Source organism: Meles meles, chromosome 10 (genome assembly GCF_922984935.1).
Source record: "Meles meles chromosome 10, mMelMel3.1 paternal haplotype, whole genome shotgun sequence".
NCBI lineage: Eukaryota > Metazoa > Chordata > Mammalia > Carnivora > Mustelidae > Meles > Meles meles.
In genome coordinates this window covers 7,521,773-7,535,480 of record NC_060075.1, presented here as the reverse complement: position 1 = coordinate 7,535,480, position 13,708 = coordinate 7,521,773, and the positions used below count along the sequence as shown (strand labels likewise).

At 44.2% G+C, this 13,708-nt stretch overlaps 1 protein-coding gene across 3 annotated transcripts in view; it reads left to right on the top strand.

Annotated features, from left to right (window-relative positions):
* The window catches only part of CNTNAP2 (contactin associated protein 2), a 1,946,064-nt gene that overhangs the window by 1,755,068 nt on the left and 177,288 nt on the right, over window positions 1-13,708 (top strand). The window lies entirely within an intron of this gene.

Sequence of the window (13,708 nt, the reverse complement as noted above, 5' to 3'; positions counted from 1 at the left end):
GAATGTGTAGTATTTGGGTAAAGTTTCCTGTAAAGGCCTGGTGTATCTCCTAATAAGAAGCTTTACATAAGTAGCCTTTTCACACTCTCGTGAATACACGGAGGGGGTTTGTGCTGGTATTATCCACACAGGATGCCGGGCGGAAGGAGGAATTGTTCCGTGACACTCTCTGTACGCTCAGGCTGCTGTCTGGCAGGGCTGCAACACGAGCATACGGATGAGGTCGGGCGGGGTTTGCAGACTGAGCGCGAGACAACAACAGAAGAGGAAAGGAACAGCATTGCTGAAGGACCCCGTGCCACCTTCGCAGCGCTGTTACAGGGCATGTTTCTGCTTGGAACAACACAGTTCCAGGGCTTTCCTGTGGCATACAATGGGACGGGTTTGCAGAACACGTTAATTTTGCACTTGCTGTGAAATGACAATCTCACAATTACCATTCATTGTGCGCGATGCTAATTTAATGCGGTGGTTCCACTGCCAAAGAGATGTGTGAATGCAATCAATCAGTCCTAATGTCCCAGAGAGTCCACTACAGAAGGTCCAATCTAAGGAAAATCATGGTCCCCTTATTTTTGGAGAGTTGGTTTAAACAAAGTAGCTCATACAAACCTTCTGGGGGTTAATGGCAATATTCACAAATGGAAAGGCAGGAGTATATACCCTTCAGCTTAGCCAGCGCTAGAGATAAAGTTAAATGAAGCTTGTGTGTTTCCCTTGACATTACTTCAAAGAGCTTACACAAAAGTCACCTAAATATTCTCCAAATACCTGTTTACCAGGATGAGTTTACATTTGATCCAATCCGTGGGCTTTAACAAAAATAAAATTAAAAGCTGCAAAACGTATTGGGAAAGTATTCATGTGCATCCCTCTGAGTCCACACAAGCATCCTCTTGGCGTGGTGTGAGTGATGGTGGTTCTGGTTGAAAAGAATCCCGAGGCTATCCAGGGATATTCCACAAGCTCCTTCCTGGACCAGGGATCTGCCTGATGAGGCCTCCAGCCAGATGCCCCCTCTGTTCTGGGTCTCACCCCCCAGGGAGAGGCCCTTCTAGTGTCTGCTGTGACCACACTCTCGCACCAGGGCTGCCGCCCAAAAACCCAGCCTCTACAAAGAGCGACCACAGACACCTACCAAAGAACAAGTTCGTGGAAATCCTTTATGAGCCATCCTTTGATAGTACGGGTCTGGGCTTGTGGATGTGGAAAGTGTTCGCGACATTTTGCTAAGCGAATGAACCGGGTCCCCCTACAGCAAGGACACGCTGATTACCTGGTTGCACAAAATCAGACACACACACGAGGAGAGCAAACTAAGAAAACGCACCAAAATATTGACCGCCATTATTTTTAGGAGAGGTGAAAACGCCAGTTTTTACTTTCACTTCTCTTTTGCTATATTTTCTACCCATTATACAACACCGTTTTACTTCTGGCTTCCTCATTCCTTTCTCTTTTGGGGAGGAGTAGTACTAAGAGGCAGAGTTCTCACCCCGGGCATTCAAGAATCAGCTGTCCCTGCTTAGAAAATGTCTAGTTAGGAGCCAGAGATCCTACGGCACCTGACCACACTCTCTGGAATGGAGTAGTGTCTCAGGTGAAAATTGCATAAAATTAATTTAGCCTCGAAAAATCCATCTCTCTGCATTTAACAGACTTCAGTATTTCATCCTCCATGGATGGGTTGCCATGCTGGGGCCAAGCATGAAAATAAAAACCTTGTGACATCCGTGTCCTACTCAGCCACGTGCAAGGTGCACACTAGGACAGGCAAGGAAGGACCCAATGTACCCCAAGGGGGCGAATCAGCCAGGGGTCTCCCCTGGTATTAGGTCATCAGGGGGATTGTAGCAAAGGGCACACACTATCTAAATTTTCTTTCCTGACCTCCCTCATTTCTTCCCCTCTCCCCTCTTTCTGTCCCCACCACCTCCCTCTCCCTCTGCCTCCTTCCCCAGCTCTCTCTCCGTCTCCATCCCCCATGTCCCAGGAGCACACGCTACATCAACATCGATCTCTGTCTCTGTCCTTCCACACCCCACCTACGTTCCCTATTTCTCTCTCTCTCTCTCTCTCTCTCTCTCTCTCTCTCGTGAATATGTGGTTGTGTTTGTAAATCAAATTACCATGTGCTGCCACTTCGCTAAGCTCAGGAGGGCAGGCTGGACTCAAGCAGGTCCCACCTGATGACTCTCTTTTGCTTCGTAGAATGATGCATGTTTACTCACGATGCCCTGCCAGCAAATCTATATACACAAGACACATCTTGCTGCCTTCCTCTAGCCTCTCGTCAAGGAGGCTCCCAGAGCCTTTCTTCAAATGGATCTATAAAGATTTGATCACCAGCTCAGGCGTTAGCTCTCCCAGGGCTCCCCGCATGTTAATAGGCACTCTGGCTGGGGGAGGGCATGTTTTGCAAGGAACACAAGGGCAACCTGGAAACCTCTGACCAGACCATAGAGCCAGTCACATCATTGGTCCAGAGAAGCCCGTGGAGGCCCATCTTCTCACAGGGTCCACCACCCAGCGGTGATTCACTCAACTGATGCAGCTCCATTCCGTGGCAGAACCCCCTGGCAGCCCATTGGCTGAGGCTGTGGAAGCCTCTAGAAACAGAGCAACACCCTGGCCTGTGTGGAAGGCTCAACTATGGATCTGGCCTGTCATCCCCAGGATTAGTGGGGATCTGCACTGGGGACCAAATGGCTAGTTGCCTGACCACGCCAAAGATAGTTTTTGCTCTAGGCCCATTTCTTCTTAAGTAGTCAAACCCCAAACTCCTGGAAAATGTTATGACTACCAACCTCATTTTTATTTCTAACGAGAAATTAGCAACTTAATGAGAAGCGAATTCTCTCTGTACCTTCTCTGTGTTTTCAAGCAAGAGGCAGGATCACAGACCTACAGTGGCTACAACAATCTGCATGTTTAATTTTGTAATGAAATGCTATAGCGGTTAAATAGTGTCTACCTCCCCCAAATTCACGTCCACCCAGAACCTTGGAACGTGACCTTGTTTGGAAATACGGTCTCTGCAGATGTAATTCAGGCGAAGGCCTGCTGCATTGGGGAGGCCCTAAATCCAAGGAGAGCATCCTTACAGGAAGAGGCTGGGACACAGAGAGGCACCCGGTCCCATGAAGTCAGAGGCAGAGATTGAAGTGACGCGGCCACAAGCCAAGGGATGCCTGGGCCACCGGAAGCTAGAAGGGACCAGGAGGGACCCTTCCCTAGGAGCCTTCCAAAGATGGAGAGCCCTGATAACACCTTAATTTTCAACTTCCACCCCAAAACTGTAAGAGAATAAGTTTCTGTTGTTTTAAGCCACCCAACTGGTAGTTCTTTGCAGGGGTGCCCACTGAGAACTAATGCGATTGCAAGTAAATCTTCAGCACTGCTCAATTCCTGCATGTTGACAGTGAAGACAGCTGACATTTACGGAGAACTTACCATGTGTCAGACTGTGCTAAGCTCTGTAGCTGTGTTAACATTGCCTAATACCATGACAACACCATGAAGTGGGTACCATTATGATCATCCCCATTTTATAGAGAAGGAAATGGAGACATAGAATGGGTGTGGCGACCTGGCCAGTGTTCACACACCCGTAAAGGAGAAGGACTGGGATTTGAAGGCAGGCGGTTTGACTACAAGTTCATGTTCTTCCCCACTGTGTAGTACTGTTTCTTGCCAAGGCTCGGTCCTTCATGCAGGCTTAAATAAAGCTGAAAACAGAACCCCTGCTCTTAAAGCTTGTTAAAGTTAGTTACTGCAATCAGTGAAAAAACAGAATTTTATTGGATGCAGAGTTAATTGCAACATTTTTTTAGAATGCAAGATCTGAACAAAGACATTCCCTTTCCTTTTTTGGAGGAGTGGGAACATCTAGGTGTAAGCGATATTCAGTGATTGATTCATTTCTTTAACAAACATTCAGTGAATACCCAATGTGCCTGAAAGCCTTGACTATGTAGTTGAGTCTGACTACATTGAAATTTTCAAAACATTCCCATGGTTTATTGCTCCAAAATCGGGGAAATCTACAGTGTAGGACAGGAGCAGATGTGAATTAGCTGTCACCCAGGCTGCTGCAAACCTTCTTCATTATGCTCCTTCACTGCACCAAGTTGAGCAAGAACTTATCATCAGGAGGCACAAAAATATCCCCTAATTCACTTGCCTGCACTCCTTTTTTTCCTATAAACATGCTCGTGTTCATCAGCCAAGCCAGAATGGCAGTTGAAAAAAATACATATCTTTGAAGAGTCCGAAGCCATTTTCTGAATTTAGAGAGATCTGTTTGCTTCTCAAACATTGATTTGTTTGTTCCTTGCTCAGACAAAGGCCAAAGTAAAGGGAACAAGTTCCCAGGACTGCAGAGCGACTGAGTGGACAGGGTGGACAGACAGCACCAGCATCATCAAAGTCACTCGAGCACACACTGCCTCATGGTGGTCCAAGGAAGTCTCCTGCCCCAGGAGCCTCCTGACACCCACTAACATTTGACCATCTGTATATCCATGCAGGAGAAGAACCTGGTCATGGCCAACTCAATCCCTACATAGATAATGGACGATGGCCTTGAATGTGGGTGGGAATCCGGCTTCCTGGCTGGCGGGTTCTTTAACCTTGAGCAAATTGTTTATCTCCATTTGGCCTCATCTTCAGAACTACTTAATAACCACTTCTTTTTTTTTTTTTAAGATTTATTATTTCTTTGGGAAAGAGCGCGCACATGTGAGTTGAAGCAGGGGCAGAGGGAGAGGGAGAGATTCTCAAGCAGACTCCCCACTGAGCATGGAGCCTGACATGGGGCTTGACCTCCCTGCCCTGAGACCATGACCTGAGCCAAAATCTAAAGTCAGATGCTCAAGCAACTGGGCCACCCAGGTGCCTCCATAGTACCCGCTTCTTAATTCCACCGTGAGAATCACACTTTTTGTTGCTTTTGTTTTGCCTTTAAATCATGTTGTTCTTTAATCCTTCCCTATAAGCTTCAAATATCAGATGTCAAACTGGCATCATTTCAGTTGCCGCTTTGCTATTTCAGGAACAATGGCAGGGCCGTCAAATGTCAGTTCTGCTTCACTGTGGTCACAGTAATGGTATTCTGAAGGTGAAAACGTAGTGCCCAATGCCTACACGCTGACGTGCTGAGCAATACTCAGAGATTCTGGAAGGTGGAGTTGGAGACGAGCCTCTCTGCATCCCAGGGCTCATGCCTGGTTGTGCAGGTCCTGGCAAGAGCCCACGTGGGTCACCCCGGTGATGGCTGCATCCCTTCCTAGTACAAAGTCCATTCAGAGCTAGGGGAGCTCCGAAAGAGTTGAGGACTTCGCTTTGCTGGAGACCTCAGACACAAGTCCAAGGCAGAAGACCTCTAGAGGAGAGAGCGCTTCTATCAGCCTCCTCCAGGAGGGCTTCACGGAGGGCAGGAGGAGATGGCTTTGCCCAGAGCGCTGTGAAGAGGGCACAAATCCTGCATCTCCCAGACTCCAGGTGTGCTTCGGAGAGAAGAGTAAATCCACGGATTGACTTTTTAGAGCAGATTGGAAGATGGGGGTGGGGGGGGTGGGGAGTGTGGTAATTAATAAAAAATATTATAAACAAATGGGGGAAGAAAAAGAAGAGAGTTCTTAGAGTCATGCACCTAGAATCTGATCCTTGTGGGGAGCTAGGGTAAACCATGGGCGACAATAGCCATTTTCTTCTGAGGCCTACCCACCGGGTCTTACTCGCAGCCTGCAGGAGAGTTTCCAGCCAGCACAGAGAGATGACTTTCGCAGGCTTCATTCCCATTTCCAGCTTGAACAGGAGGATTTGTAGGTTTGGATGGATTCCCTAGGGAACAAGAATAGAACTCTTTTTCCTTTTCCTCTTCTGTGTTATTCAAGAAAGGAAACTATCCCTTTTCTCTATTTGTGTTTCTTAAAACTTCAAACCTTAAGATGCAATGTAAAAATATCATAGAAACTTATGAAGATAATCTGCTTACATGTTTTAGGGGGGAGAAAAGAAGGAAAAAGTAAGAAAATACTTATGGGCAAAAGCTCAAAATACTTAGGGATCAAAGAAAATGCTTTAGACTTGATTCTAAAAGGCCAAAGCTGCAAAGATAGCTGACACATCACTATAGAAACTCATGCTCGTAAAATAACATTCCCCTTGGCCTGGGGGGCTCATTGTGGGGTCCCAGGTATAAAGAAAAAGCTGGTCAATTAACTTCCCCGGAAGAAAGACTTTAAAAATTCAGTGGGTAAAGCAAGCTCTTTCCAAAACACGAAACATTATCGAGAACACAGTTTTCGGGGTTTTCTTTCTTTTTTCTTTTAATTCCAGTGTAGTTAACCTACAGTGTTGTATTAGTTTCAGATGTACGATACAGTGATTCGATTCTGTGTATTACTCAGGGCTCATGTAGGTACCTGCAGTCTTAATCCCATCCCTGTTTACTCATCCTCCACACCCTCCCCTCTGGCAACCTGTTGTTCTCTACAGTTAAGAGTCTGTTTTCTGGGTTGTCTCTTTTTTTTTCCTTTGTTTGTTTTGTTTCTTAAATTCCACATATGAGTGAGGACATTTGGTATTTGTCTTTCTCTGCAAGAGTTACTTCGCTTAGCATAATACTCTTTTCGCTCCATCCATGTTGATGCAAATGGCAACATTTCGTTCTTTCTTATGGACGTATAATAGTCCCTGGTACGTATGTGTATTCCCCATCTTCGTTGTCCACTTGTCTGTCAGTGACCACTTGGGCTGCTTCCATCATTTAACTATAATAAATAATGCAGCAATAAACACAAGGATGTACATATCCTTTTGAATTAGTATTTTCATATTTGGGGGTAAATAATAGCGCAATTACTGGATCATAGGGTAGTTCCCTCTTCAGTTTTTTTGTTTGTTTTTGTTTTTAAGATTTTATTTATTTATTTGACAGACAGAGATCACAAGTAGGCAGAGAGGAAGGCAGGGAGAGAGGAGGAAGCAGGCCCCCCGCCGAGCATAGAGCCGGATGTGGGGCTCGATCCCAGGACCCTGGGATCAGGACCCGAGCCAAACGTAGATGCTTTAACCCACTGAGCCACCCAGGCGCCCCCCCCCTTCAATTTTTTGAGGAACCTCCATACTGCTTTCCCAGCGGCTGCCCCAGCTTGCATTCCCACCAGCAGTGCGCGAAGGTTCCTCTTTCTCCACATCCTCGCCAGCACTTGTTTCTTGAGTTGTTGATTTTAGCCATTCTGAGAGGTTCAAGGTGATGATAGCTCACTGAGATCTTGATGATGATCTTACACAACGCACAAAAATAAATTTGAAATGGATTAAGGACCTAAAGGCAAGACCTGAAACCATAAAAAACCTAGAGGGGACACAGGCAATCATTTCTCTACATCGGCAGTAACAAGATTTTTGTATATTTGTCACCTGAGGCAAAGGAAACAAAAGCAAAAATAAACTCTTGAGACTTTATCAAAATACAAAGATTCTGCTCAGCAAAGGAGACATCAGCAAAAGTAAACAACCTACAGAATGGGAGAAGATATTTGCAAATGACATGTCCACCGAAGGGTTAGTGTCTGAAATACATAAACGTATACAACTCAATGCCAAAAAAACAAATAATCCAATTTAAAAATGGGCAGAAGACATGAACAGACTTTCCTCCAAAGAAGACATACAGACCACATGAGGTGGCCAACAGACACATGAGAACACAGTTTTTGGACTTCGGTTTAGGTTTAGGATGAATAACTTTTTCAAATTGTGCCATTTTCTAAAACGCACCAACTTTGGAACCTTTTTGGATACAACCGATTTTTCTGTGTGGCTTTTATTCCCCATTCTTTAGCAATACTCTAAATAATGTGAAGTTTACAGAACTATCACTTCCTACTTATTAGCTCCATGATTTCAGCTGAAACCCTGTACATTTCTTTCATGAATCTAAACAGAACCAGTCTAATGATTTGCTCACAGGGTTTTGCTTTTAAATCACATACATTTTCGGCTCTCCTACGAGCAGATCCATTCACCAATATCTACATTTTCCCTGAGCAGTGCACACTTGCAAGGCATAAAGACCTGACCCTGATGGGTAGTTTTGCCATTCCACAACCTTTTCATGGACTCATCATCTCCAAGAGGCAGCTCTGGCCTTAATAACTGAGCTCATTCTGGGCATCCTTTAGCTGGAGGAAATTTACTCTCTTAAATGATCAAGCCCGGGGGAAGGGATGTTGAAGTGACCTGTCAGATGTTTTTAAGTGACTCATCTTATCCATCAACCTGGCTTTGACTGCGTTCATCTATCTCCCCTTCCATCAATTGTACTTGACTCTAGTCGTGGTTGACTTAGGTAAATGGATATTTTACCTTTTTTCCTCCCGTTAAGACCAAACCCTTAGGAAATGGAAATTACTAAGTGCCATCTGAGCTCCCTGAGCCATCCTTGCTTGGCATTTTAAATGTATGCTCTCCATGTTCTTGGGAGGTCTGGGCACAGGATGTAGGGAAATGTTTAACTCAGTCTGACAATATCCTTTAGCTGACCCTCCCAAGTGATGAGTTCACTAAGAATGAGGTGGCTTCTGAGCTTCTATAAGGCAATATTCTCAACTACATTAAATTATTCGCAGTAAAATTTAACTTATCCATGTGCTGTGAGAGTGAAGTAATGTCAAATAGCTTGATCCTTGATAATAATTTAATTTCTGCCCATGCACTGAGCACGAGTTTAGTGCAATATGGGAACACTTACTGAAAGTCTACTGCGTGGGAAGCTGTGGACTGATGGAGATGAATGAGACCAGGCTTGGAATAAAGTAGAGATGAGAGATCCCACTACAACACACAGGGAAAGCAAGACAGAAAGTGCTCAGTGAAACCTACATATGGAACCAACCCATTCTGAAGGTTCTAATGGTAAAGCCACTTTTCAAGTCCCATCAACATGGCTAATTGTAGTGGATGATGCCTAATTCTGACTGATATGTATAAGAAATATTTATTTGATTTTAAGAGAACAAAATTTGATTGGACAAAATATTTTAGGATTCAGATCATTTTGACTCTTTCAATTTATGCCCCACAAGCCAATAATCTTTTGTGAGGTTTTGTCTTCTTTAGTTTTTAATTTAGTTACTAATTAATTTAATAATATACCTTTGAGTGGCTTTTATTTTTGTCATGCTTGAGGTACAGTTAGTAAGAATAGGGAACTTGAAAAATGAGCCAAACTCCTCTCCAAAGAAGATAACACAGATGGCAAGTAAAATATGTGAAGAGGTGTTCCACATCACATGTCATTGGAGAAGTCCACATTGGAACAACAATGAGATACCTCTACCCAGTTAGTAGACTGGCCCAAATCCAGAATCCTGACAACACCAAATGCTGGAGAGGGTGTGGAGCAACAGGAACTCTCATTCAGTGCTGGTGGGAATGCAAAATGGCGCAGTCACTTGGGAAGACCATTTGGTGGTTTCTTAGAAACTAAACATACTTTTACCATAAGATCCACCAATCATGCCCCTAGGTATTTACCCAAAGGAACTGAAAACTTAATGTTCACACAAAAACCTGCACATGGGTGTTTCTAGCACCGTTATTCATAACTGCCAAAACTTGGAAGCAACCGAGACAGCCCTCCAGTAGATAAATGGACAAATAAACTGGTGCATCGAGACAATGAAATATTGTTCAACATTAAAAAGAAATGAGTTATCAAGCCATGAAAAGACACAGAAGAAACCTAAAGGCATATTCCAAAGCTACATACATACTGTATGACTCCAACTACATGACATTTTAGAAAAGAGAAAAACTATGGAGACTGTGAAAAGATCAGTGTTTGCCAGGGGCTGCGGGGAAGGGAGAAGAATGATGACTAGGTGGGGCATAGCGGATTTTTAGAGCAGCAAAATACGCTTTATGACACATAGGGTGGTTACACGTCATTGTACGTTTGCCCGAACCCGTAGGATGTACGACACCAAGAGTGAGCTCCCATGTCGCCTGGGGGCCTTGGCTGATACGGATGTGTCAGCGTGGGTTCATTGACTGTAATAAGTCTACACTGGGGGGTGACAGTGGGGAAGCCTCGGCGTGTGTAGGTGTGCAGGTGGAATACGGGAATTTCTATACCTTTTCCTCAATGTTGCTGTGAACCTAAAGTGGTCGTTTTTTTAAGATTTTATTTATTTGACAGAGAGATCACAAGTAGACAGAGCAGCAGACAGACAGAGGGAGAAGCAGGCTCCCCGCTGAGCAAAGAGCCCAATGTGGGGCTCCATCCCAGGACCCCGAGATCAGGAGCTGAAGGCAGAGGCCTAACCCACTGAGCCACCCAGGAGCCCCCAAAAGTGGTCTTTAAAAGAAAAAAGAAGTCTTTAAAAAAAGGAGAATAGGAAATTTTTTCCATTTTCCAAAATTATGTTCTCATTCTCTGAGCTTTGTCCCTCACCCCACTTCCTGAGAGTTGTATATGTGTCTAATGGTAAACCGCCTATTTGTGTTTCTACTTTAAATACACCTCTGAAAGAGACCACTGCAAAGACATTTCAGCAAGTTGATGTGTAAATAACACTTTAGTCCCTGCTCTTTTGTGAAGGGAGGTGGGGTACTAAGAACCCTACTTCAATACTCCCACATTTTATTTTAATATTCTGAAGTTCAGACTTGACTAATGCAAATTTGCTTCCTTTCAACTTGTACAAATGATTCACCATTTTCCACACCCAGGACCAGTTTTAGATCCTGTGTTACTCCCCAAGGAGAAGGTCAAGTGTAGTTTACAGTGGGATCCCCATTCGGGGCTCTTTGTGAATCACTCTCTCGGCAACCCTCACGGCACCACGATATTCTTTTAAATCCTCTGTTCCGTTCCACCCTAGTCACATAAGCAACACTCTTCTAAGCTAATTTTGTTTTTATTTTTTTTAAAGAGTCTCCACTTTTTTTTTTTTTTTTTTTTTTTTTTTACTTTTTCCCGGTTTAAGAGGGAAAGCGAAATTATTTACTACAGCGGAGCAACAATACCTGGAAATCCAGTTTCAACATTGCTAAAAACAAATCGGACAGTCCTACTATTCTCCCGGCATTCAGTTTCTTGTAAATTGCATTGATTCTATAAAATGGATTATTCACAGGATTGTGAGGCTCCAATGAACCGGCGTGTGTAAAAGTACTTTGGGAAGCATTGATATATGAAAATGCAAATTACTATTGAGGTGATCAGTCACACGTCAGAGGTCCTGGAGTTGAAGGTCTCTTTAGCAAGAGGCCTGGCAGGTGAGATGGCTTGCGATTCAAAAACCACCGGGAAGCCCTATGCGGGACCTTGCTGTCCACGTTAGTGGTGTCACAGAACTGACACGAGAAGGCTGTACCTTCCACCTGTGGGGAATAGTGTTCGCCTCTGGCTCTGCAGGGCCCTGACACGCATTATCTGGAAGCTCAGAGATGACACAGCCCAGCAGACTTTAGACCTCGGAATTGGCCCTTCCCCAGCCAGCCTTCACCGTGCGGCCCTGGGGGCGGGACCTATTCAATTCCTGTCTGTTTCATAGACTTGCCAGGAATCATCTAGCCTGAAACATCATTAAAGCAGTGAGCACACTTGAGATTAAGTAAGAATGGATTCTGAAGCCTCCTCTTGGGGTTATTATTGAGGTCTTTGGAGAATATTGGTTCCTTGAATCCTTAAAGAATTTCAAAAAATCAAGTGACTGCTGTATTCTAGAAACCCTGTCTAAAATTCTCCCCTTATCTCCAGTGATTAACAGTCTCTCTGCTCCTCTGCCCCCTTATTAAGGACGACAGCTCCCGTTCGGATGATAAACCAGGTATTTCTCTTGTTTAATCAAACGTAACCTAAATATTTGCTCAAATTCATTGCCAGCCACTTCCTTTGTTTTCAGAATCAGAGATTAGTGAGGTTGTAAGTAAAATGCTTTCTAAAACTTTCCCATTGAGGTAATCTAGTTTAAATCCCTTTTAAATGGGTCTGTGTTAGCCTGTTGGCTTTTCTAATTCCTTATAATGGAATCTTATTAATTCAGTTAAAAATATAAGTTAAGCCATGTGAATCAACTCAAAACAGTAGACCGAGTTATAAATTTCAAACACATCGGTAGTCCCCCTTTTCCCACTAAATAAGGAAAAAAAGTTATCTCCTGTGACTTTGTACAGTGTCCTACTGAATCATAAGCCACATGTAGCTATTACAGCTCTCCATAACGTCTTTAAAAATATCGAGGACTATAGTTTTATTTCTATTGCCATAATGAATTTATCATTATTCAGACTTTCAGCTTTTGCCCTAACATTCAAATGTCATTGGGTTACTTATTTCAACACTTTCTTCAATTACTCGCAATTTGTTAAGAGTTCGTGAAGCTCTTCTTGTCACAAAATCAAAGTATCTCATGGCTGGAGAGGATATTACATTCTGTTCAACTGACATTTATTGGACAACTCATTTTGCACCAGGCACTAAACTTAGTATGTTCCCGTATCTCACCTTCTTTAATCATCACAGCAATTTTAAGACGTAGGTGTTAGCACTCCTATTTTTAAAAATGAAAAAGCTAAGGCCTCCAGAGGTTAAGTTTATTATCTACCGTCATGTGGCTGATAAATGACAGGCTGGGATTGGAAGTGGAGAGGTCTGACTCCCTGTGCACCAACAGAGTCTTCTCTGTAACGCACTCTCGGGATGGGAGCCAGACTGGGCTTCAGAGGACTCAGGACCGTGTGATCAGCTCCCTCCACACTTGGACATTTCTGACAACCAGAAAGATTTCCCTCATCCTGCCCCAGCATCTCTAAGAAATGTAGGAAGTATCTCTATGAAGACACAGTGGATGTCAGATTTGGGGTTCAGATCCCTGTGCCTTTGAGGACTCAGGAACAGGGACACCTGGGTGGCTCAGTCGCTGAAGTGTCTGCCTTTGGCTCAGGTCATGATCTCGGGGTCCTGGGACTGAGTCCCCCATTGGCTCCCTACTCAGCGGGGAGTCTGCTTGTCTCTCTCCTTCCCCTCTGTTCATTCTCTCTCTCTCAAATAAATACATAAAATCTTTAAAGAAGGAAAGAAAGAAAAACTCAGGAATATCCCTGCACCTTCAGAATTCCCAGCTCCGGGGGTGCCTGGGTGGCTCAGTGGGTTAAGGGTCTGCCTTCAGCTCAGGTCATGATCTCAGGGTCCTGGGATAGAGCCCCACATCAGGCTCTCTGCTCAGCGGGGAGCCTGCTTCCCTTCTCTCTCTGCCTGCCTCTCTGCCTACTTGTGATCTCTCTCTCTGTGTCAAATGAATAAATAAAGTCTTAAAAAAAAAAAAAAAAGAATTCCCAGCTCTGGGGAGAAAACTAAAAGCACCTAACCCGAATTTGACACAGAAGAGGTGTTTAACAGCGGATAAATCCCATACCCGACTTTTTCCTTTACTGAGGCCTTAATGATATGCTCAAGGGGAAGAGATGACTGGGCCACTTTGTAGTTGCCATTCTCCCAGCGCCCCAAGGAGCCTTAAAATGATCCCAACTCCAAATAATACCAAGTTTACAAAATAAACTCTTTATCTTTTCTCACATATTAGCGCCGTGATTCAGCTGAGCCTCTATACACTTCTCTTCTTCCATGAATCTAAAAAGAACGAGTCTAACCAATGGGCTTTTAAACGTCTCCTATTTGGGGCTCCCCTGC